We start from the raw sequence: 25008 nt of genomic DNA on the forward strand, positions 1-25008 counted from the left end.
GTTTGACTGATAGCTGAGTTGCCACACAGGATCTAAGACATTGAATATTTTGTTCTATTTTGTTCTGTTCTGTACAACATCCACCAATCAAAGGAATATTTTATTTTTTTAATACTTTTTCAAATCCATTGCTTCTTATAGTGTCTTTGAAAAGTAACTAAGATCTCATAGTGTTTCTCTCACCATGTAAAGATACAATTTACTGTAGTGTAGCACAGCAGAAAATTCATACCTAAAACCATTCTCACGCTTCCTGAAACTCATTTCAACACAAAGATGATCATTTTATAAACTCTATTTCAAGTTCCAAGCAATTCCTAAAATCCAGAGAAAAGTGTTGAAGGAAAGCTGATTTTTTAAGGTTCATCCTACTGGCTGTGCCAGGCACCTGACAGGTATAGTAATAATGGTACCACTACAAACCTCTGTCACAAGTTAGCAGCCATCACACTTCCTTGACAAATCACACTTTCTGCCCTCCGCCCCATATCTTCAACCTATTCTGCCTCTAAATAGTCTTGCTACGCAACAGAAAAAGATGCTGGTTGGACTGCTCTCCCACACAGAGCTAATGCTGCATCCACTGCTTTTTCAGCTTTGCATGCCCAAATAGAGGGAGCAGTTTGTTCCAGCTGTTCCTGGAAAACCAATGATTAACTCAAACAGAGTTCTCCTAGCTACACACAGTCACATTTTAATGACTGGGAAACATACTGATATATTTTACACATTCACATTGCTGACAGAACTTTCTATTATATTGGATCTTGCTGAATGAATTTCTTTTTTGTATCCTGAAGAATACAGGAAACAGAGAGCCTACAAGTATAAAAGCCCTGCAAACAGATACCAGATGCATATAAACTTACACTAGTGAAAAGTTACAGGTCTGTACAACTAATGGGGACATTTCCTTTCCAATTTAGGTATTCTGAGAGGGAAAATGAAGGGCAGCCCAGGAAGAAATGGTTCAATTACTGAGAAAATCCATTTTCTATAACTCTTCCAGTTGAAAAAGGTTTTAGCAACTGTTTTGCTTGTGCTATGCAAAATTCCCCAAAGCATGCTTTTAGTAAAATGCAAGTTCAGTAAAAGGCATTTTGTTTCCTGAAAGGAGGGAACACATTCTTCCTGAAAACACAATACAGAAAAAAACTACACAGGAAACCATAATTTTTAAATACATACACTCAAGAACAATAAAGAACAATCAAGAAGCACAACCACCTTTTCTGAATGTGCTGACAGTAATATTTCTCTGTTTCTAGCTCAAGACTCAAGCAAGGCTGCTTCATCAGAGTACCACCCAGATGCTCTGCTTTCCTTCCCTCTTTCCTTTTATTACCATAGCAGTAGACAAAATTCCTGCTGAAAGAAAACAACTTTGCTTTAGACCAGGAATAACTTTTTTTTAGAAGTAAGGTACTTCTTTAGATAGGCACTCTTTCTCCATTATTCCCCAATCCCATCAAAATCATTGCCCTCATTCACCATGATCAGTTAATGAAGATTTTGACTCTAAGTTGAAATAATAAATAAATAAAACTGCACCACTGCAAAAATGAAATCCCTTATATTTGTGAGACCGTTTGCTTCTCATTTAAAAAAACCCCAAAACCAAAAGTTGATTTATTGTCTTCCAAGCCTCTTATGCTCCTATGGCAAATAAATACATAGAACAGAAAAGCGTCCAGGCAGTATCCATCACAGGCATCAAGTAGCCACAATGCATTCATGCATATTTTAATTACTCAGTTGTTAATATAATGGGAATACATCAGCTCCATTATGAAGACAGACTGACACCATAAAACTTTTTTAACACTCTGGTTAAATATTTTTTAGCATTTTATGATTCCCCATTTCTACCAACCAAAAGTTGAATGAAAAGAATTATTAGGACTCGGAAATTCAAAACTTAATTTAACTTAACCTCAAATTCCCTACAGAAGTGGAAGTCCTCCCAGTGGGAGTTATCATCTGGAAAGTTTGAGACAAATGGTAAGACTGTTGTACAGGAGGCTAATATTACTGCCCTGAGCAGTTAAATGCCTGACAAGCAGAGGAAGAAAACCAAGAAGTAGGTGCCATAGTGAAAATGAGAAAATTTTCTTTCCTTTCTTAATAGCTCAAAAAATTAAAGGAAATGTATTGTATACCACTATGCACTATCAGCTGAGTAGAGCTAGCAAAACCACAGGCTTCACTCCCTCACAAAGCACAGACTTTCAGTTTCCTCAATGCCCAGTTGTTGAAACATCTTATTCCAGATGACAAACTGCACTTAGCCTTTGTGGTTTACCTAACAAAGTAGTTCTCCTACATCATTCAAGTATCACCACCCAGCATTTATGGAAATACTTCCAAAGAGAATGAGATTTTTACAAACATACACACTAAAAACCCAGAAACTGATGAAGCCAACACTACACACAAGAGAGTTTTCTAATATACTATGGAGGAAAACTCCCATATCTTTCAGGGAGCTCTGGGTATAATTCCATAACCAGCTGCTATCAGTACTGTGGATTCTTCAAGAACTGCCACTTTAAGACTACATAAAATCAGTGCCAGTGCCACTGACATAGAAGCTCTCTTCTATTCCATGCTACTCAGAATAATCCAACTTCAGATTATAAAAGAGACTTGATTTACTAGTGAGACACCTAAAATAGAGCTGCTTTTGCTTCCTTCTGCAACAGTGCCCTGTCTTCTGAATGGATGGCCTGAATTGTGCCTAAGAGAAATGCTGGTGTCTTGTGTTAACTATCCAGACATGATGAATGGCCATTTCTATATGAATAAATGAAGTAAATTAGCTGACACAGTTATTCAGAGTGGGCACAAAAACATACAAGGATGCATATCTCTTTTTTATTAAGAGACATTTTCTTCCAACATTTAGTTTGTGACATAGTGACTTTATATAAACAGAAGTTATATATGTGAGTGATAGCAATGACATTCAAAAAAGGATAAACAAGTGTTTTATGAATATTGAGCTTAGGACACATTTCAATAAAATTTCATTGTGCTATTATTTTATGTGCTGATATTCCACAGCATAGGTAGCATGTCAGAGCTTAAAACACATTATAACTGAGATGGAAATCACATCATAGACCACTGGAGGCTGAATCTTTAAAACTCCCAGATGAAAATTCTAGTTCAGTTAAGTACTGCACTTGGTGAGGTGGGAGATCACAACACACCTGCCCTTCAGTAAACTATGAATGATTCAGCCCATGTCCTGTTGCAAGACAAGCTTTTATAGAGCTTGCAGCATTCAGTGGGAAACAGCATACAAACTCTTCCTGCTATTTATTACAGATCTGTCAAGTGTCATATATCTTTTGGCGGCTCTCTCAAATTTCACAGCACCTGTAAATCAGTGAGAAAGGTATGTCTGAAATACAGAAATAAATTGTAGGTGATTTTGCCCTGCTGTTTTGAAGTGTCAGTACATTTCTTTGCTAATCTTGAAAACACCAATTAAAATTGACAATTTGGTGAACCCTGTCTAAGATGAACTTGATGGTTTCAGTTTCTACACTGCAGGATCACTAAAACTGAATTTAACTCGCAAGCAATTAAATTCTGCATATTTCATAATAGCTACCACTCATTAACCCAGCACAAACCCAAGCTGTGTTCTTCATCCTATGATCAATAAGAAAAAGGTCTAATGAATTTTTCATATGCATGCATGGTGTTACAAACACCTAGCCATTAATACTGCTTTTGTCTACTGCAGTGTTTGTAAAATTACTATCTAGAGAGGCTCAAATCCAGCAATAAGAGTGATATGCTAGACTGAAGCAAATAGAAAGGTAAGTACACATACATCCGCATTAAATACAGCCCTTAATTTGAAAACTTGTAGGTATGAAACCTCCAGTCAAAGCCTCACAATTATGTACAGCTACAGAGAGCTACAGAGCAGCCTGTGGCATAATTAATGATTACCTCACAGAACTGAAAAAAAAAAAACAGTGTTATGTTTTTCCCAGATTACTGATTAGAATTTTTTTAAATGCAAAGTGTGACACAAGCAGTAAAACAAAACTTAGAATTGTGATTTTATTTTCATTAAAGCAAAGGTATTTCTTTGTATCTCTCTGCCTTTTGCTTAACTTTTCTTGAAAGATGAGGTAGCTGAAATACTTTTACTCTCTCCTTCAGAGATCAGTCTGTAAAACCCAAAGTAAGACCTTTCCCTGGAGAAGGAATCAAGAGCAGAGCATTAGTGCTCTCAGATACACCACATATTTAATTGTAAATAGCACAAAGAAGCCAGACCTTAGTGATCAGGAATTTTGCACTTTTTTTCTCATATCTTTGGAGAGATACAGATATGAGACAGTTCTGCCTGCTAGTCTGACACAAGTGGAGGTACTTCCAGCCATACATGAAAAAAAAAGCAAGCTATAAAAAAAGGTGTATCTTTTTTTTTCACCTGCCCTAAATTAACTAGTTTATGAGGACTTGAAGTGCAATGGCTTTTATGGATCTCTATTGAAGTTAAGGGAGACGACCATCCGATTGATGAGCATCAACTCAGATTTATTGATCAAATCAGTCACCTTTTATAACAGTGTTAATTAACTTCATGCATATTGCAAAATTCGAGCTCACGATAGGTTACAGAGAAAACTCTAACTCCTCCTTTTGTTTACAATACCCGTGGTTTGTTTATTGAAACCAAGATTAGTGTTCTCACTGTGATATGAAAAGTTCTCAAAACCTTCATATCTGTTCCCAGAGCAGCCAAGGACAGAATGTTTACCTGTTATGAGAAGACTGTCTGAGAACCTTGTTGTTTATAAAAAAATGTGCCTGAGAACCTACTTATTTACAGAATCAAGCCTGGGAACTGCTGCTTTACAGCTGCCTTTTACTTTTCTATCAGCTGTATACCTTCATGGCCTCTTTCTTTAAGCCATGTTTGAACCAGGCTCTCCACAGATCTCCATTTTGTGGTACTTAGCCTTTTGTATTAAGCATTTAAGGAACCCAAGAATCTTTTTTCACCATGGGTACCCATCCTTAGGCCTTTCAGTACTGAACATTGCAGCAACAGTCTCCTTTGGAAGCTGAGCTACAGTGATGACAAAAGGAATGTCTAGATTTCTGAATAAGCAATGTCTACATTTCTACCTACATTCTATATAATGTAACACTGGTATAAGTGAAAAGGAGTGTCCAGGAGCATTGTGTAACAACACTGATTGCTGTGTATGCTTCCCATTTTTTCTTAGGCTATTACATCACAATTGTTTTGAGGCCATTCTCTTTCTTTTTCTTTCCCATTTTATATTTAGATAGAGAACAAGAGAAACAAACTGCAGGTCATATACATAGAGATTAAACCTATTCACATCTTTTGTGAATCTTCTGTCACATCTACTGTCTCAGAACAGCTTTAAAGCATGATAGCAATGATTATTTGGTATTTTTCCCTTAATCCATATGGAATATCCATGAACTTGTCAAGTGCTTTAAAAATACCCACTTGTGTTACAAAATATGTAATCCCCTAATTTATCAGGTCTACACAATTGTAAGCATTCAATCCTAACTAGCTTCAGTGAACCCCACGCTATTTCAAAATTAAGAACTACTGACTAGAATAAGATTAATTTTAATTAGGCTCATTATAAACCAGGCTAATTTGTACTGCATCTCAAAAAGTGTCTGCCTAGTCAAGTCTCAAGTCTATTTGGTTTTTTTCTTGCATGAACTCACTTTTGCTTTCTGAATATATGCTTTCAAATGTCAAGCTAATTTTAGTACATATGGAATACTTTTCAGGGCCTTCCGTTCCCTGACTATCTGAATCAAACTTCATCTATGTAGAATAGTGTAGCTGTGAATTACAGTACTAATCAAATTGTAGTTAAGACCTGTGACTGATAGGTTTTTTATACTTCTTTCTATAACTTTGGGATAAAATAAAATTCTAGCTCAAATATACTTGAAAAGACAAAAAATTAAAGTTCATACCATTCGTAAAGAATTAAAAATATTACATCTTTAAGAATCCCTACAACCTCAATTAAGTTACCAAGCAGCACCAAGATATGAATGACAAAGTCAAATTTGGAACAATTTTTCAAACTTCCGAGAGCATTCTTAAATCAACTAAATAGTTTTATTATGGGATATTCATTCAACACAATTAATGTGATATCCATGGGATCCAGTACCTCTGGAAATACACTTAAAAATGACTAGTGATTGTACAATATGACTTTACTTAGTTCTATAGTCATACAACTTATTGAAGGAAAACATCTGAAACTATGCAAAAATATATTCGAATTATAACTCAATGTTCTCTTCACCATAATACAAGGTAATAAAATACATTGCATTGATACCTCTATTATAAAAACATTATATTGCTATAAATATTAAAATGTTACAAAATATAGCAATACATTTGAATACTATAACTTAATAGTCTTTCTTGAGCAATCTAATATTCAGAAGAAATGAGAAGATTAATATAAAAACAGAACAAAAATGTAATTAACCCACTTTAAAAATGTCTGTAACACTGTTTATGTCTGTACCCAAGATTAGAAAGATTTTCACTGATTTGTCATTCTTTGGATGAAATGCAAATACAATAGAACACACCTGAGTGCCTTAAAATTAATAAGTGCAAACTTCAATTATTTTTTAAACTAGAAAGAATCTAGACATTACCCAAATTCAGTAATAAATGACATATTAAAGCCTATTTAGATGAAAGTAGTCCTACTTAAACAAAAAAAGGTCTAAGATTTAGTGCTGTTCCTTCATATGACTCAGAAGATAAAGAAAGTCCTGCCTACTGCAAGGAGCATATTTCTTAGGCTTCAGAGTTGAACAAACTACTACCAATGTCCCTCTGGGATTAAACAACCAAAGATCATGAAGATTGTAATCAAGTAGGTACCACATTCTTTTAGATTCCTATTTAGAATGTTGTGGGGTTTTTTACTACATCAGTTCAAATGGAAGTTATGTCTATAAATACATATATGTATATATACAGTCTTCAGCTGAGTTTTCTAGTACATTTTCAAAATTGTCAAATTAAATGAAATCAAAACAAATTTAAAATATTAAAATAAACTAAATATCCAAAAAGTGAAAAGCTGCTGTTGCACAAAGACATATAGATTTACATAAAATTTGCTTTTTCAACAAATCAAATTCAGTAATACATAGAACAAAACATGGAGGCTCAACAAATATTCTTCTTCAACCACTTGAAATCCAGTCAAACTACAGACATACTAGTATAATTATAGTGAATCAATTACAATTATTTACATCGGTGCAACAAAACCAGTCTTATTTCATGTCTAACCTCACCATGTTTCATGTAGAGCCCAACTGAACGTGCTAGCACAGGGTATCTCTGAGAAACCTTTTTGCCTGTAAGGTTATTGGGACTGTTCACTTCCATCCTCAAATTTGAACAGCTCTAGGGCAATCTCATGTCAGCAAAAGGGACGTGGTAGGTTTATCTCCTCAGGGTTTGCTGCTGTGTGTGTGGCAAAACTCTTGCTACCAGAGCATTCCTCCATATCAGAAGTCTGAGGGGGAGGGAAGAAATAAATTAATATGAAATTCCGCCCTTAGGATTAAATAAAATAATAAAATTAATAAAAATTAATAAAATAAATAAAATTATAAAAATTAAATAAAATTTAAAAAATAAAATTAAAGAATCAGACCAGAACCCCCATCTATAAGTAATTGTTTGCATCTGAAGCATTTTAAATAGCTCTATGATTTGTACTGACTGCCTAGTCCTGTGCACTGCCCTGGCAGGTTCATTATTTATTCAATTCCACAGCTAATATTCATTAGCTATAAAACACATTATCTGCTGCCATATCCATTTATTTGCTTGAGATTATTTTGCTGAAAAGCCCTTTCCAGTCATGACTGAATGTTGCCATATTTTTGGCAGCTGTAAGACAAAAGAGAAGGCATTAATGCTGTAATTACTAGCCTACCTCTAAGAATGATCATAGATATGACAATTTTTCACTATTGAAACTGATGAGCAGTTTACAAAGTGCACATTTAAAGAGCCTTAATTGTGAAATTCATTTCATTTAGTTGTCACTTAAAAAACTAACTTGTATAAAAAGGTTTTATAAGTGGAACACATCAAACTATCATACACATGCTTAAGGGCAGAATGTGACAACTTGGCAATGTTATGGCTCAGTCTCTTGGCCAGAGATGTCTGTAGGCTATGAGAGCTTTGCTGACAACTTTCTTCTTGTACCTGAGCAACTTGCATTCACAAACTTAGCAGACAAATCAATCCTTGTAACCATGACCCACGTCCTATTAGGAATGCTGTAAAACAAACACAAAGGTATCTGCCAATCTTATTGTGAAGCAAAGATAAATTGTCTACCACTGGACACCATGGAATATTTTCTTTTAACAGGAACTAATGTTAACTATAATTACTTTAACAATAATTGCTTGATTATGCATTTTTTTTCATGGTTTATCAAAAAAGACACTGACAGCTCTAGTTTAAAGTCAAGAAAGTTTACTCCACATGAGTAAATTCCCAACAAAACTTTTTTGCGGTTTTTATTAGTAGAGAGGACCTTTAACTTCTCATTAATGAAAGATTAAGGCAGCACACTTGTATTTTTTATGTATGTTACGGTGGAGTACAAATTCTTTATTTCCAAATTACTTTGACAAACCTAATATTCATTATCATCACATTTTAATGGCCAGAAACTAAAACAAGAGCTACTATTAAACAGAGCAACAAACCAGGATATCTTCTCTGTAGACTGTGTGGCCATAATAGAGCAGTTACTAATAAATGTTTGTTAGAAAATTGCAATCATGCATACTATATATTATGAAATTAGGTAAAATTGTGTATGAGACTGGCTCTTATTAACTAAACACACCTGCTAATGATTTTGATGGCTGCCAAGATTTGCTGTGATCGAGAATTCAATTTAAAATATTGATGTGCGCAAGCCCACTAATTTTTGGGCTTCTCAGCTGTTGTATTTGGGCATCTGTCAAGGATGCATTATGCTATTGGCAGGCACAGATTTCCAGGATTCATATTTCATTGAAACTTTTCCAGTACGCTTGACATGATCTCTTTTTCTCACTGTCAAAAAGAGCGATTCATTCATCCTATAATGATATGAAATCTCTCAATCACAACATGAAATTGCGACAGATCGTAAAATACCAGTCATTCTTTCTGGACAGACCTTTCTGATTTAAAACGCCACCACTGACAAGGCATCAACAGAAGTTATTTCAAAGGTACAAGCAACGCTGGGAGGAAAAAGCCCAAAAAAACAGAACAAATGAAACAACTCTGAGTTTTCTTCCAAAACTCTGCTTATTCCAGATTTTTCTAGTCGTGCATGTATGGAAGAATCCCATCCCTAAAACATCACCAGAATATCTAAACACTCAAAGAGCCTAACTTCCCATCATTATATGCTGCCTCTTTAAAAAATTCTTGAAACGACATTTCATTATCACTTTTCTTGCTTTCATTATAGTATGCTCACCTTCCTTAGGCAATTAATGATGACTTTATGATTATGGGTTTAATTTAACACAAATTCATTAGCAAATTATATATGTGCATGGCTAGCACAAGTATATAATTAAAAAATTTCATGCACAATATCATTCTATTTACAATAAAAGACAGTAAAAGGTTATTGGTTTGTGTTTTATTTATTCACTTTTTTCCTTGGCAGTATCTTTTCTGATGATTTAAAACCACTGGGTTTAATACAAATTAAGAAAAATCAATTTAGTACATAATTCCTCAAGCAATTCAGATTATAAAAATATTTAGGAAATCATTTAACACATTCGTTTATTTAGCAAGTTGATTATACATGACAGAACTCCTAATTCTGCGGAAAACCTTCTGCACTGTTGCTGAAATGCAAAATAAGTTTAAACTAACATTGAACTCAAAGGTGTACCCATTCCATATTCTTGTGTTACAAATCACACATCACAAATTTACCTTAATACCAAAATGCTTTCATTGAAGTGCTTGTCAATTCCAATGCTGTGCTGTTATATTTAGGATACAACTGAAATATCTGAAAACACTTTTGTTCTAATAGGAATTCTGAATGGTGGAATGCACACTGCTGTGTCACCTTAAGCTCACTCCCCACCACACCCTGCTCCCTCAGTGGGATGCGGAGGAGGATCAGAAAAAGGTAAAACATGTGGGTTGAGATAAGAACAGTTTAATAATTCCAATTAAGCTATGATTATCAATAATTATAACAATCATTAAAAGAAAAGAGAGAGTACAACAAAACCCAGGAGAAAGAAGTTCAGAAATACAGCTTCTGGATGTCTCCACCACGCAAGCTCAGACACCCCAACTGCCCAGTTTCTGGCACCTGGATGTACCACAGTCAAAGGCCACTCTGCTTGCTGGCACAGCCCTGCATTCTTTATCTCACACCACAAAGAACCTTGATTTTGTTCACCAATTCAAAGTGTTTTAAGGCAAGACACATTAAAAAGTTACAGAAAAAACATGCCAACAGGAATTATTGGAAAAACAACCACAAGAGTGCTTCTCTCTCAGGTAAAAACACAGTAATCCTCAGGCTAAGAAAGATTTCCTCACATGAGGAAGCCTCTTCAAGCAGTAAAGGACAAGAAATGCAAATATAGCATTAAAAGTTTTCTTACAGTCCTTCAGTGGTAACCTGAGACACAGAAATTGGAAGGTACATTTCCTTAAAAGAAAAGTAAAACCTAGCCTTTTACCTTTCATTTTCCACAGTCCATAAAAACTACTGAATGGAGAGAGGGAACAGACCATTCAGGCATCTGATGTGCCAGAACGTTTTCTCTTCAGGGTTTTCCTTTGACTTTAATCTATTAGGCATTTATATATTTTGTGCAAAATACATTTTGTATGTGTGAGTTTTCATATTTTTATGTGCATATGATCAAACATACAGACATATACATGCACAAAGAGCTTTGGCATGTCACATTTAGCTTTTAGTTTAACACAAAAAATAATCAGTGCAATTCAAAAGAAGGAGTGAAAGCAAAATTGTATAAAGCACTGTTAGCAGTATTACTGAGCTACACATGTAGGAGGAATTCAATAAGGTCAGGAATAATCTGTGAAGTTTCAAGTGGCTCACTGTGAAGTTCATCTATTTCAAATGCATTTTGCACAATAATTATGACCGTAGCTGTCAGATCAGACCATGGCTTTTCGACCTCCTCCAGCCTGGATAGCTTTAATTAGTAATTCTTAACAATGCTTTGAAAGGAAAAAAACCCCCAAACTTCCAAGGATGCATTGTGACCTGACTGCATTGTAAGCTGCATCATCTGTCTATTAAATTCCAGGTACAGTTCAAGATGGTATTATGGGTCTCAAGGACTGTATGGTTAAGACATTAGTTCTCAGAAGATACCAGTAATGCACTGTACATCAGTTCAGCCAAGTAACGTTAATGAACTCATGGTAGCATTATCTTGATTGGATTTTATGTCAAACTACTCTCAATCACAGATTTTAGCTCACCTAATTTTGAAAAGTGAAAAAATAAATTTCTTACAATGCCTTTTCATATGTGATACATTTGGGAAAGGCATAAATATGCAAACAACTGACTGCTTTAGAGTTCTTGCATTCAAAATGAAAACAGATTAAGAGATTAACACTAATGTAGCACATTATGACTTTATATGACCCTTCATACTAATTTACTCTTCCTAACCTAATATTTCTATTAAACTCAAATATTATCTAGATAAAGTGTGCACATTCAACATCATTTTTCTTTAAAAAAATGCTATCACTACTAACTGGATTTTAGTATTGGAGAAGCTGTGTCATCAATACATGAAGATGTATTTGAAAAAATCCTGGCCAATAAAAAAATGATGCAATAAATGCCAGAATTAACCAGATCATGTTTGTAGCTTAAGAAAAGGCTATATTTTCTGTAAATACCGTAATGTAGGCAACCAAACAAAAAAAATTCAATAGCTTCATAAATATTAGTAAACAAAATATATCAGAAACTGTGCCTTGGAATAATTAAAACTTAGAGTCCTAAAATTAATTAGGTTGGAAAAGACCCTTAGGATCATTTAGTAGATTTCTTCTTTGCTTTCCATCATGGCTTGGAGGTGAGAAGCAACAGGGTTTAGTATTTTGACAGCAGGATGGATCATATTTTGAAAGTTCTTGGAGGATTTTTTACAGAAATAAAAAGGATTTGTCTCAATTATCATGTCATGTATTCTTGAAAGCCTGTGTGTTCAAACATACCAGCGATTATTCTGGGCTACAGACAAACTAGCTTCAAAGCCCACAAGCAACTAGCTTAAGTACATTAAACCAAGGAGCCAATTTAAAGAACAATAATATAAATAATGTGTGGAAAATAACATTCAAAAAAATCAAAGCATTCAAATGATATTAAAAGGCTTAATGTATTTAGGTAAAAATAGCCATACACTTGAATGTTCACACATCTTTACAAGCAGTCTGTCATTCTTCACCCAGAGAGCTTATCCAAGAAAGAAAGGGGAAAAGAGAATGGAATGCTAGTTATTAGCAAAGGGAAAGGAAGGACTCCTAACTTCTCAGAGTTTGTAACACTAATCTTTCTAGTAAGGTTTTCCTTTACAGTCCAACATGCACTTTTCACTGTCATTGCTTACTCAATGGCATATGTGTACTTTACATCTAGATTTGTGGAATAATTTTAAATAGAGCAACAAATAATAGATTTTTGTATAACTATAGCATCAACACACAGAGCAGCAAATATAGCAGGACACATTTGCAACTTCTGGTATACATAAAGTTTTATACTATAATGAAGTAAATTTTACTTTTTAAATTAATTTATTTTGTATCCTTGGAAAAAGATTTTACTTGATTTTAAAAAGATTATACAGTTAATCTATTTAAAGGTTTTGGCATGAAAAAACAATTATACACCAAACATTTCTACTCTCAGATGAAATAGATACGCATTTAAATGCTGGTAGCTCTTATAATAAAAATTTAATTGGAAATACAAGCTACTGTTGCTAAAGAAACAAAAGGCAATTTAAAAACTCAACTAAAATCTCATCCTTATCCTTCCCAATTAAAAATAAACCCCAAACCTGCCTATCATTAAAAGGCTCTTATTGTCCTAACAATGTTTTGATAACATACACATATTAATCATCGTATACCCTTACATACCTAACCATCAACTATTCTACTCTTGGAACCAAATGGAACAGAAGAGCAAATTTATATAATGTTTTAAAATGACCTTTACACCTTAATTCAATTCCAGCTCTCATTGATAAATTACTAACTCCAAATTATTTTACTGTAGAGTTTTAAACCCTTTAAACCTGAGACACAAAGCCAGAGCCAATATAGCCTTCCCATCAAGCTCTATTATGCTGCCTAAAAGGGTACTAATTCACAGCTGAAACATCTTACATTAAATGACCCCAATGAACTTAACAGCTGTTTGTTGCCAAGCCCTGCCAATGGCTGAAACAAACATGAGTTTACCCTTTATCTTTACTTCTGGAAATACCATCTCAGCAGAGACTCACCTCTTGTATAAATTCTGCAAACGTGTGCAACTGAAGGGCTGCCCTCACCTGTAAAAGAGATCTCGCAGATTTTAAAACCAAGAGAGCAGATACTGTAACCTTACATCAGTTCATCCTTGGTTGACCAAAGAGGGCTAAGCTGATAATAAAATAATGCCAGGTAAAATCTGTTGCAGGATGAACAAAACCAAAAGGATTTAAACCTAAGTTATAGTTCATTACACTCATAGATGTAATGAGATGTTGGTTGTCTTCTTAATGCAAAAGCTCCCATACCTTCTCAGTGATTTCTCATGGACAACTCCTCACAGCACTGACTCCTTCTCCACAGCACAGCCAACAAACCCCAACTCTCTCCTCACCCAGCTACCCCACTCTTTTGTAGCACTTGTCTTCTTATTGCACACAGCTGTGGCCTTCCAAGGGCAGGCCTGTTCCTAATCTTTGGTGATTAGCACAGCTGCAACTCCTCAGGTGTGAGACTGCCTTCTGCACTATTCTCTTACATTCTATCCCTCCATAATGAGATGCTAACAGGATGCTTATTACTTCCAGAAATGAAACTGATAAGTGCACCTACAGGTAGAGTTGTAGAAGACAGAAAAAGTTGTTTGCTTCATAACAAGTTCAGATAATCACAGGTTGGAGCACCTAACTGAGCCAGCATAGAATACCAGGAAAAGAAACAAGATTGAATTTCCTTATGCTGTAGGATTGGAAAAGACAGTCATAGAGCATAAAAGAGACACCCTCACGACTACAACTAGTATAAATATAAAACAGAGATGAAGAGACACATACCCATTCTGGACTTACTAATCATAGAATCACTTAGTTTGGAAAAGACCTTTAACATTATTCAGTCCACTTATTCAGAGTAACAGTCTGTAATGGCTCAGGGTAAGAGGAATCTCCTCAGACAGAAGGAGACATGGGTCTAACGCCCAGAACTGTGAGTTCTGTGTCTGCCAGCCCAGGAAAGCCTGTTGTTCATGTGATTAGACACTATTCTCTACTGGAAGCCTCTCTAGACAACACAGACGACTGACATTGATTGTTACATCATGTAACAACTGAAACATGTTATTTATGACTCAAGAGAAGACCATGTAGAAGGAATTTAATTTAGGAACTTGATATGTTCTTAAGCTTGAAAAAAGTATTGTACATAAGTGGTATTACATCTCTCTGAATAAAAATGAGACAACATTTCTTCTTCTATGGAATGATATTATATTGCTGTGCATTCATAGTTCTGACATTTGATACATGGACAAAAAGCCAAAAGCCTTTTCGGTGCACTTCACAATACTTTTGCTCACTATATGTTTCCAAACCATAGCCACTTGAAATAGAGTCACCACAAATTCTGCTTCTTAAACATGAAATTGTTACTAAACTGCATTTTCACAACTCTGCCTTTTGAATTAATCTTGAGATTTTAATGTATACAATGCCAAGTTAAATGTTGGCTGAGGAAAAAAAATAATTACAATAACTTGTCATTTTGGGATGTTCATTATAAGACCAAGGACCACAAACAGTGTGCTTTCCCCAGCCTCTCCACACTGCTTTTAAGCTTTGTAGAAATAATGACTTCACCATCAACTGACTGAGTTATTCTCCCCAAGCTTTTAATGTGTTTTTAAAAGATTTGTCCTTACCACACACATTTTATATATATTCATAAGATATATATTCTAAAGGATTCAAACTGGCATTCATAATTAATCTCTGAAAGCTATTCAAGCTGTTCTGTACCATCTTGTCAATAGCAAACACAACTTTGACAGAAACAATTAATCCAACTCCTTTTACAAATGTTGGAAAGACAGTTATTGTTTAATATACTGCACATATTTAAATATACTTTAATCCTTCTAATCATAATCACTTTTTTCCCCAATTATTTTTCTTCAAAGCTATCTGCCCTTCCGTAGATATGTCTTTAGTATTCACTTTTCAGCTTAACTAAATCACCTCACTATTTTTCCCTTTCTTTAAAACCATTTCACATTACCTGCTTACCACTTAGAATTAACCATTTTAAAACCTTAAGATTCCTTGGCAGAATGCAACCAATTGAAAGTTCTGTTTTAATACATAAGTGGACACTCTAAACAGAAAACTATGCTTTAGCATAAATGTTGAATGACACAGCTTAAAATAACTGTATCTCCTCTCTTCATGATCTTTATACATGTCTGATTTTATGCCTTTATAAAGCACTCTTACTCAGATCAAGAAACACTGCCCTTTGGAGAAAGTCAGGTTTGAGCAGTGTTCCCCATTGATTGAAATGTGTCTTCTTAGATTAAAAATAGGTTTTTAAACCAAAACAATAAACCAAAAATATCTTTTAAAAAAAAAAAAAAAGTTAATCCCTGAACAAAAACAGACAATTTAAATGATGAAAATGAGTTATAAATAGTCTACCTTTGCAAGCATTGATCTTAATCCAAGTACATTACTTTATTCCTCAAGAATCTGCCCCACTGCCAATATCCTTCCAGTATCTTTTGGTTGATTTCTTATTGCTCTCTCTTGTTTCCCCAATATGACTAAAGAAGAAGTTTATGTGTCATCAGTTTTTTTCTTCTCTTTCTTTCATTTGTTTAGGGCAAACATTAATTAGACAAATGCATGTAATACACAGACAAAAAGCAGGTCAATGTACAGCACTTAAAAATTATGTATCCTTTATATTAAACCACAGACTTCATTTTCACTTTTGCCACTTTTATTGTGTCATATTTGAAGATTTTAGTTTGCTGATTTGTTTATATATTGGAAAGAATAATGAAAAGAATATTTGCTGAAAAGAATAACAAAAGAAACATATTTAAAATATTACTAATTGTAATTTAAACATAACTTTATGGTGAGAAGACGCCTTTGGCTGCACAAATAATTTCCTCAGTGTTAAGTCTTTTATCAGAATAATTAGCATTTTCACTGGTAGTCCATACAAATCACAATGCTACCATTTCTATTATTAACCCCTAGAAATGTTCCAGGCCAGGTTGAAGGGGCTCTGAGCAACCCAGAAGGTGGAAGGTGCTCCTGCTTATGGCAGGGGGGTTGGAACCAAAGTGTCCTTAAGTTCCCTTCTATCCCAAATCATTCCATGATTCTGTGATCCCATGAACCTATGGATTCAGGTTCTTCCTGTGTTTAAAACAAGTTTTATCAGATCAGCTGTAGAAGAAACAAGAATGCCTAAATGTGTCTACACATCAGCATTCATAGCTGTATCCTAAGAAAATCCTCTGATATGAAAAGAGCAATATATCAGACAGATTTCTTCTAATTCTTAAACAACTATTCTTTTGCAGTAATTTTTTTGCCTCTCTTATTTTTAATTTTTAGGTTATAGGAAAGCTTACCAAAATGTAAAGAGTTTACAAACAAAGTTGTAGAATTATATATTTTGCAATATTTGGCAAATAAAAAAAGAAATTTCAATGAGTTTAATATCGCATGTTATTAGAATAATACTACCCTTCAAGCCTAATATAAAGAAAAATGAGGATATCTTTATATTATATATTTATATCTTATTATATCTTTATATTGTATCTTTTATATATAATATCTTTATATAATGTATTCTATATAATTTTATATATATCTTTATATCTTATTATATCTTTATATCATATCTTCATGTGGAAGCTTTGAGATTAAGTAACTTGTCTGCAAAATTACATTGAAGGCATGAAGTAAAGCCAAAATCTAATCTTAAATCTCCTGCACATTAATACAATGTTTCAACAACAGAATCATCCTTTCTTTTCATTTAAATCTTGTATTTCACAAAGTTAGTGATAACCAAGTAAGAACAAAAAAGCCTAGCTAAATATTTTTCTAGAATCACTGAAGTAAAATCCTTTACAGTGGATTGATACCCATGCTTTTCATTAGAAAAATGGTCTCTCAGTTAAGGTATAATGAGAATCAGAGATAAGTACAAATTAAATTCTATTTTTTCTTCTGTCCCTTTCCACATTCCACTGTTTCTCTGGAGACAAAGTAGAACTGGATAATATTAATAAACCTTAGAGGCCATACTCCCCTTTAAGGGAGTCTACATAAGAAATTCCTGGCTTCCTCTATAAAAGACTGTAGCTCAACAGTGACAATGCAAATATGGAGCAGGGGGAGTTGGAGGGGAAAAAAAGAGCATGTGCTCTTTTCACACTTAATACAATTTATTTGATTGGAGATACTACTTCCTTTCAATATACATGGAATTCGTTGGCTGTAGGGGCCTGAATATATGTATTGTTATAAAGGAGTCCTTGTGAATATATATATGTAGTGAGAGTCCTATGTATTAGATAGGTGGGTCCTGTTGCTCTGGATGAGCTACAGCTGTGGGATCCTTGGTTGGGTAGCAGCTGTAGCTCATGAAGGGCTCTGGGATAAAAGGGGGTTGGGTCGAGAGCCCAGGAGGAGCCCCTATGGAAGCCATGAGGAACTGTGCTGCAGAGAGGAGCTGCATAATAGGACCAGCAAGAAGGTATGGACTTTAAGATGGGACTCCAGAAATATGAAATACAATGTGATAACAACAACAATTGGTGACCCCGACGTGATGGAGGTATGCAGCCTGAAGAGCTGTGGAAAATAGGACAGCCGAGAGCTGTGGCAGCCTGGGAGCTGGGACAGATATGGATATTGTAACTGTGTAATTGAGAAATTGTTAAAAGAAAAGGGGGGAAATGTAGGGGCCTGAATATATGTATTAGGTATGGAATCCCCCGGACAGCCGAGAGCTGTGGCAGCCGGAGAGCTGGGACAGTGGAAGATAGGACAGCTGAGAGCTGTGGCAGCCTGAGAGCTGGGACAGATATGGATATTGTAACTGTGTAATGGAGAAATTGTTAAAAGAAAAGGGGGGAAATGTAGGGGCCTGAATATATGTATTAGGTATGGAATCCCCCGGACAGCCGAGAGCTGTGGCAGCCTGGGAGCTGGGACAGATATGGATATTGTAACTGTGTAATGGAGAAATTGTTAAAAGAAAAGGGGGGAAATGTAGGGGCCTGAATATATGTATTGTTATAAAGGAGTCCTTGTGAATATATATATATATGTAGTGAGAGTCCTATGTATTAGATAGGTGGGTCCTGTTGCTCTGGATGAGCTACAGCTGTGGGATCCTTGGTTGGGTAGCAGCTGTAGCTCATGAAGGGCTCTGGGATAAAAGGGGGTTGGGTCGAGAGCCCAGGAGGAGCCCCTGTGGAAACCATGAGGAACTGTGCTGCAGAGAGGAGCTGCATAATAGGACCAGCAAGAAGGTATGGACTTTAAGATGGGACTCCAGAAATATGAAATACAATAAGATAACAACAATAGTTGGCATCCGAAACTCAAACCAAAACAACTGAAATGTTGCCACAATATGCAAAGAAAATAATAAATGGAAAAAACCCCACACTTATTTCCAAATATATATTAATCTACAGCTTCTTTATTTATTGTGAACATTTTTCAGGAGTTTCCAAGATGACTGAGACCCGCCTCCTTGATTATGTCTCCTTGAATGCTTTCTAGAGTCCAAACATTAGACTGTTACTAATGTCCCTGGAAGAAACATTTTACTGAGTCAGAGGTACAGTAAGCTGTCGTTAAATGCATATTTACCAACATGCCTGAGAGCAACAGACAGCAAGAGCCCCAGAATACAGGAAGATGAATGCAGTCATACACATGGGAACACATTACATGATGCAGAAGGGAATGATGCAGCAGCTTAGTACTGAATCCCCCACAGCCATCTGGAAAAACTCATGAGAACTCAATTGAGTTCAGTAGAAACACACACATACTTCACGTGAGTAATATTCCTACATATTTTGCTTGCTCAGAAAGGATTCAGGATTTACAAGATAACTCAAATACCAGTTCTGAAATCCAGAAAGTCAGAAATCACATGGTGATGCTTTTGCTTTACAAAGACTAGGGTACACAAGAAATGCATTCCTGTGTACAAATACTTGGGTCATGATCAAATTCTTTGTAAATCCTCTCTTCTGGTCAAGAAAATATTACTTGGCTTATTAATTTTCTTTAATGCATAATTATCAGATCATTCTTCCTTTTTTTCTCTAAAGCTTTTTGCTATTTTTTGTTTGGTTTTCAGACCCATTGTCTCTCTAAAATGCATACCAGTATAGCATGTGGAGCTCTTGTAATGTCATTATCATTGCCATATATTTTCTTAATTAATCTTTTTTTCTTTTTGCATTCAAAATTTGTTGATCCTCTCTTTACATTTTTTTTATCATCCAGGATGCTATTTCCTATCATAGGAATATATTTTTATATTCTTAGCAGATATCCATTGGTACCTTGAAATAGCTTGTATTCAAAAGATTCCCTTTGCGTTATTCCATTACTAGCATGGATGCTGACCATACTACTAGTAATTATTATGTAAGATTATATAATTTCAGAATCATCTGCAGATTGCATCAATAAATTTATATATTATCTTTAAAATAATTATATATTTATGCATGTTGACAGCATAAAGTCTAGAGCAGAGAAAATTAATGAACTCAATGCAAGTCGCACTTCATTTATCTGGTAAAGAAACCTCCATGTCCAACTACTTTCTTTTAAATTAGAATCTTATGAAAGACTAATATAAAACCTTACAGGTGCCAAAATGTATTATTAGTGTGTTACAAAACTGTATCCATTTTTTCTTTTGAAGAAAGATAATTTGAGTTGATAAAACTTATCTTTCATTAAGCTCTTTTGTTTTGAATTACTTAATTCATAGTGCATATGGCATCAACTTCTCTAACATTTTCATAGGATTAAAATGGGACTAGTTTGTCAGAAACATTTAGCTGGCCTTTTGAACTATTAGAAGAAACAAACTTTTCCTTAGACATCGACGTATGCTCCAACATTCTTTTTGGCTTTTTTAAATAATAATTCAAGGATTTGATGAAGAATTTAACTTTTAATAAACATATTGTTACTATGTATGCTATCTATTATGTACTCTTAATAGTTCAATATTAACATCTCACAAATTAAAACCAGATCATTTAGCATTTCAACGAAAGAAAATTTACAAATGCACCATATCAGGCATATGATTGCTGTATTTTCAGTACACCCTGCCTACCAGGTTCTGATGTCAGCAAAGTAAATTTCTTCCTAATATTGAAAATATTGTTCTCTTTGTTTCTTAGTCCTGCTCAGAATTTTTCATGGATATGTTTAACCTGCTTTATATGCCTGTATATATATCTTGACTGCATATTTGTAATGTCTCAAACTAGGTCTAAATTGAAGGACCCACAAGCACCTTATGACTGTTTCCATGTGGGAATAAAAACTGGAAGGCAGCACTCTTCCTTCTAACGCCTGCAGAAACTGATGGTCCTATAGGCTTGGTTGAAGTTTTCTGAGTTATTGCTGATTTTGCAGGCATGTGGGAATATAGTTCATATTTAAAATAATGAGAGGAAATGGATTCAGAAGTAAAACTCCACTGCTGTCTATACTGTAGCTTCATCTCCAAGTCTTCCTCTGACCTTGTCTCCTTTTAGTCTTGATCCCTGGAAGCACCCTGCCTGTGGTTCCTTGTTTGCTGTGTTGGGGTTAGCAACAGACTGAGTGACAAGCCCCGGTCTCTGTGTGTTGTGCTCAGATCCTTTAGGGCTGTACCCCATCATTTTCCATGTTGTGGTCACCCTCTGCTCACTGCTCCCCCTCCCTATGGAGCAGTCCTTGACCTCCTCTCTCCCAAAAATATGAGATACACTTTTGCAGTAAAACCATTTGAGGACCCAGTCTTGAAATTAAGGAAGGTGAAAATTTTAAGGTAATCCATTGGTTGTATTCTGTTTGAATTAAAAGGCAGTTCTACAAAAATATTCTGTAAATTTTATCTTTTTCTTCCCATTCTACTTCCCCCCCATTCTTTTGCCTTTTTACAGGGAACTCCATGCACCTAAATTATGCTTTGACCATGAGAAATCACTACTTTTAGTAAAATGGCAACAGAAAGCTGGAGCGTGTTTCCAGACCTTGTTTACTGCATGTCCTGAGAGCTTGTTCTCATTACTTTACTATATGAAAATTTCAGTTGTGGGGATTGGAAAGGGAATAGATATGAAGATGGCCTTTTGGGAGAATTTTTCATATTTCTGAGGGAGAGGGATGAAAGACTCTGCAGTAATGAGTTTGATGAGGACAAGCAGCAGCATAAATTACTTATTACTATCTACATTTGTTAATATGAGCTAGCTATAAAATTATTATCTCTTTTAAAACAAAACTGCATTTATGCTACATGAAACTCAGTTTCTGGTTGGCATGTGCATTCTTAACTAGTGGCAATCATCCAACATAGATCTAACAACAGCGAGAGCAAAAATACAGGATTGCTTAGCTGCAATTGATTTTTTTTCAGAAAAAAACCAAACCTTTAAGCTTCTATGAAAATCATTGCTGACTACATAAAACTATATGGACTGTCATTTCCTTCTGATAGATTTGGCCACAGTTAAGCATTAGCTGCAATAGCCTACTTACCAGTGGCCAAAATAACAACAAATATAAGAGCTTTGAAGTACTGGTTCATCAAGTTCTGTTATGGCAGGAATCATGCTGAATCCTGGAAAAATATGCTGAACTGAGAAAACAGATGATCCACAGATTGATTGTTTACTTTGCTATCTAGCTGTATCTTAAAAAAGTATAAATCTATATGCTTCTTAAAGGATTGCTTCTTGCAAAGATTTCAGAAATCTGCATTAAAAAAAACAACACACAAATAAGAACACTCTAATAAAGCTGAAACATATAAATAAATAAGAAAAGATAAGTACAAAAATTGTTTACTCTTGAAAAATAAGTTTTATCATCACTGTCTGTATGGAATGAGAGAGCAGATGAGCAGAGGAATTTATTTACTGCCACAATTGCAGCAGAAGTTTTTCACTGTGTAGTAAATAACTTTGTCAGAATACACTGAACTCCTAAAGAAAAAAACCCATCTAATTTGAGGTTTCCTTTTTCCTTCTTTTTGAAAAATTCATTACAGTGCAGACCTCATCCAGATGTAGACAGCAACTTTTGCCAAGAAGGTTTGCACTGCACTTGCACTGCACAAATATCTCGTGTGTGTACACATACGCACATGCATGTGTGCAGAACTGCGCCCTAAATTGGAAAAGAGGATAGTCTTACGACTACAATTTCTGAGGGAGAATTAATTTTCTCTTCTTGAGCTTTGATGTGGAAGTATCTTAGCTTGGCAATTATAATACCACATTTTTTGCTACCAATTTTTCCCTTTCCAGCTATTGCCAGTGTCTGGGGTCCTGCTCAGTAAGGTGAGCTATTGCTCCTTTTCCTGCAGTTAATGGCAAGTGCATGTAGAAACCTTGAGTTACTGAAGAGGACAACTGAGTGGCTGCATGCAATCCTTAGACACAGACAGGCAGGCAGGGAGAAAGGTGAGCCTGTAGGACAGATGCTGACCTATCAGAAGGGATGATGACTCATAAAAAATGACAGCTGTGAGTTTGACACCTGTGGATAACTTGTGAAATGTTCACAGCACCAAATTACTGAACTAGCACATAGTGTGACTTGAGAATTAGAGATGAGAAAAGACACACCAGCAGGAGACTGCTATTGTGGTCTCAAAAGAAGCTACAGTAAGAGACTAATTTGTTCTGCCAATCTCGTTTCCTTATTTTCTCACATGCAATACTGCTGCAGTGCATTTCTTTGTATAATGATACTGTCAGTAAGCAGAACAATTCTGAATTGACCTGAGATTACTCAGGAGATGTACATGCACATTAGCCGTGCACCAGGAGGTGCCACTTCAGAGCTGCACCACTCACAGTGTCCTTGGACAGCAGGTCATGAAGGCTAATGGAAGGCACAGGAAGAGTAAACAAGTCATAGCAGGTTGCTTAGGAGACCTGGCATCAGCATCCTGGGGAAGGCTGAGCACTGTGTGTCTCTCAGATAGCACGGGTATCCACACAGCATTTGTGCACACACATCACTTAGGAACACAAGGCAGATTAGTTCAACTGCACAGTAAATAGTCTGATAAATTCAGAACATGGGTGGCAGGGGTGACACTCTTGTTCCTGGTCTTCCTGGTGCACTCTGTAAATTACATGAGGGTGCATTCCTCAGAGTGAGTCAGAGGGGCTCTTCTGAACAGTGCTCATCATTTGGATGCATTTGGCCACGCAAGATACATGAGAAATGCTCATTATATAAACTGTAATGGGAAGATATATGATTCTGATATAGTGAACAAAAAACTAAAATAAAAGTGATTTAAATTTTTTTTTTGTTAATTTACATTTGCCTAGTAAGAATTACACAAACCTAGAAAATTGCTAAAAGATATCTGGATAATTCTCAAAACTCAAAACTGCTTAGTGAATGAGATTTAGAGGTATCTGTAATAATGGTTTTCAGTGTTTATATCTCAGGATAAACATGTTCCCAAAAGACAGTAAATTTTTGGTCATCTGACAAAAATTTCAATTCTTCGCCACAGACAGTAAAAATGTGGGATAGCTTATCACTGTTGCAAGAGAAATATGTTACTGCAAATTACCTTGAATTTGTTGTGGGATATACATACTTGTGATTAATAAAACAGTACCCATGGGTAATTTGCTTGAGTGTGTGAGATTTGTGTTTCAAAATCTAGATTTCTCCTTTTTTTTTTCTTTTTTCCTTCCAAATGGTTTAAAATCAATGGAAGATCAGACTTCTATATTTGAAATATTTTTTAATCTCTTTTGTCTTTCACCTGCATATTGTAATAATTTTTATTTTATTATTCAAGCTATTAGAATAATGGATGAAACTAGATTCTGAACATAACTGTAATAAATGTCTTTTTAGATAACAAGTTTTTAATAACTATCCTGTGATTGATTTTTAAGCAGTTGAACACTTACCAGAGGCAGATTACACCTACATCATATATCAATAGTTCATTTATCAGTTAGCTTAAGTGCCAAAATCTTTCCTGGGTTTTAATTAATTGAGAAAGTCAATCTAACAAAGAGATTGGTTAGACATGATTTATTCAAATACTGGTGATAGGAAGATAGGTTTTATCTCTTGATCACAATCTTATAAGATCAGTGTTTATTTGTTGAGAATAAAAGTACCTCAGTGAAATTCTGTCTATGTGCTCCATGTGTCTTAAGCCTATACAATGATCCCCTCTTGATTTGTTATAAATCCATCACCTTTTTGCTGCTTTCAAACTCCTGAAATAAGAGACATTTCTTTCAAGCAAAATAGTCAATGATTATCCCATTAAATAAACCTTTGCAGTAGAGTGTC

At 35.1% G+C, this 25008-nt stretch overlaps 1 protein-coding gene and 1 long non-coding RNA gene across 4 annotated transcripts in view; both read right to left on the reverse strand.

Moving 5' to 3' along the window:
- Positions 1-25008, reverse strand: part of KLHL1 (kelch like family member 1) — a 191726-nt gene that overhangs the window by 140906 nt on the left and 25812 nt on the right. The window lies entirely within an intron of this gene.
- LOC132070214 (uncharacterized) lies at positions 6130-13990 on the reverse strand. Of its 2 annotated transcripts, XR_009417911.1 has the most exons (4): positions 13921-13990; positions 13645-13692; positions 8294-8367; positions 6130-7589 (listed from the first exon to the last, which is right to left on the reverse strand). It is a non-coding gene; the product is annotated as an uncharacterized LOC132070214 (long non-coding RNA). The 2 variants fall into 2 exon arrangements; XR_009417910.1 differs by lacking the exon at positions 8294-8367.

Source organism: Ammospiza nelsoni, chromosome 2, assembly GCF_027579445.1.
Source record: "Ammospiza nelsoni isolate bAmmNel1 chromosome 2, bAmmNel1.pri, whole genome shotgun sequence".
Lineage (NCBI taxonomy): Eukaryota > Metazoa > Chordata > Aves > Passeriformes > Passerellidae > Ammospiza > Ammospiza nelsoni.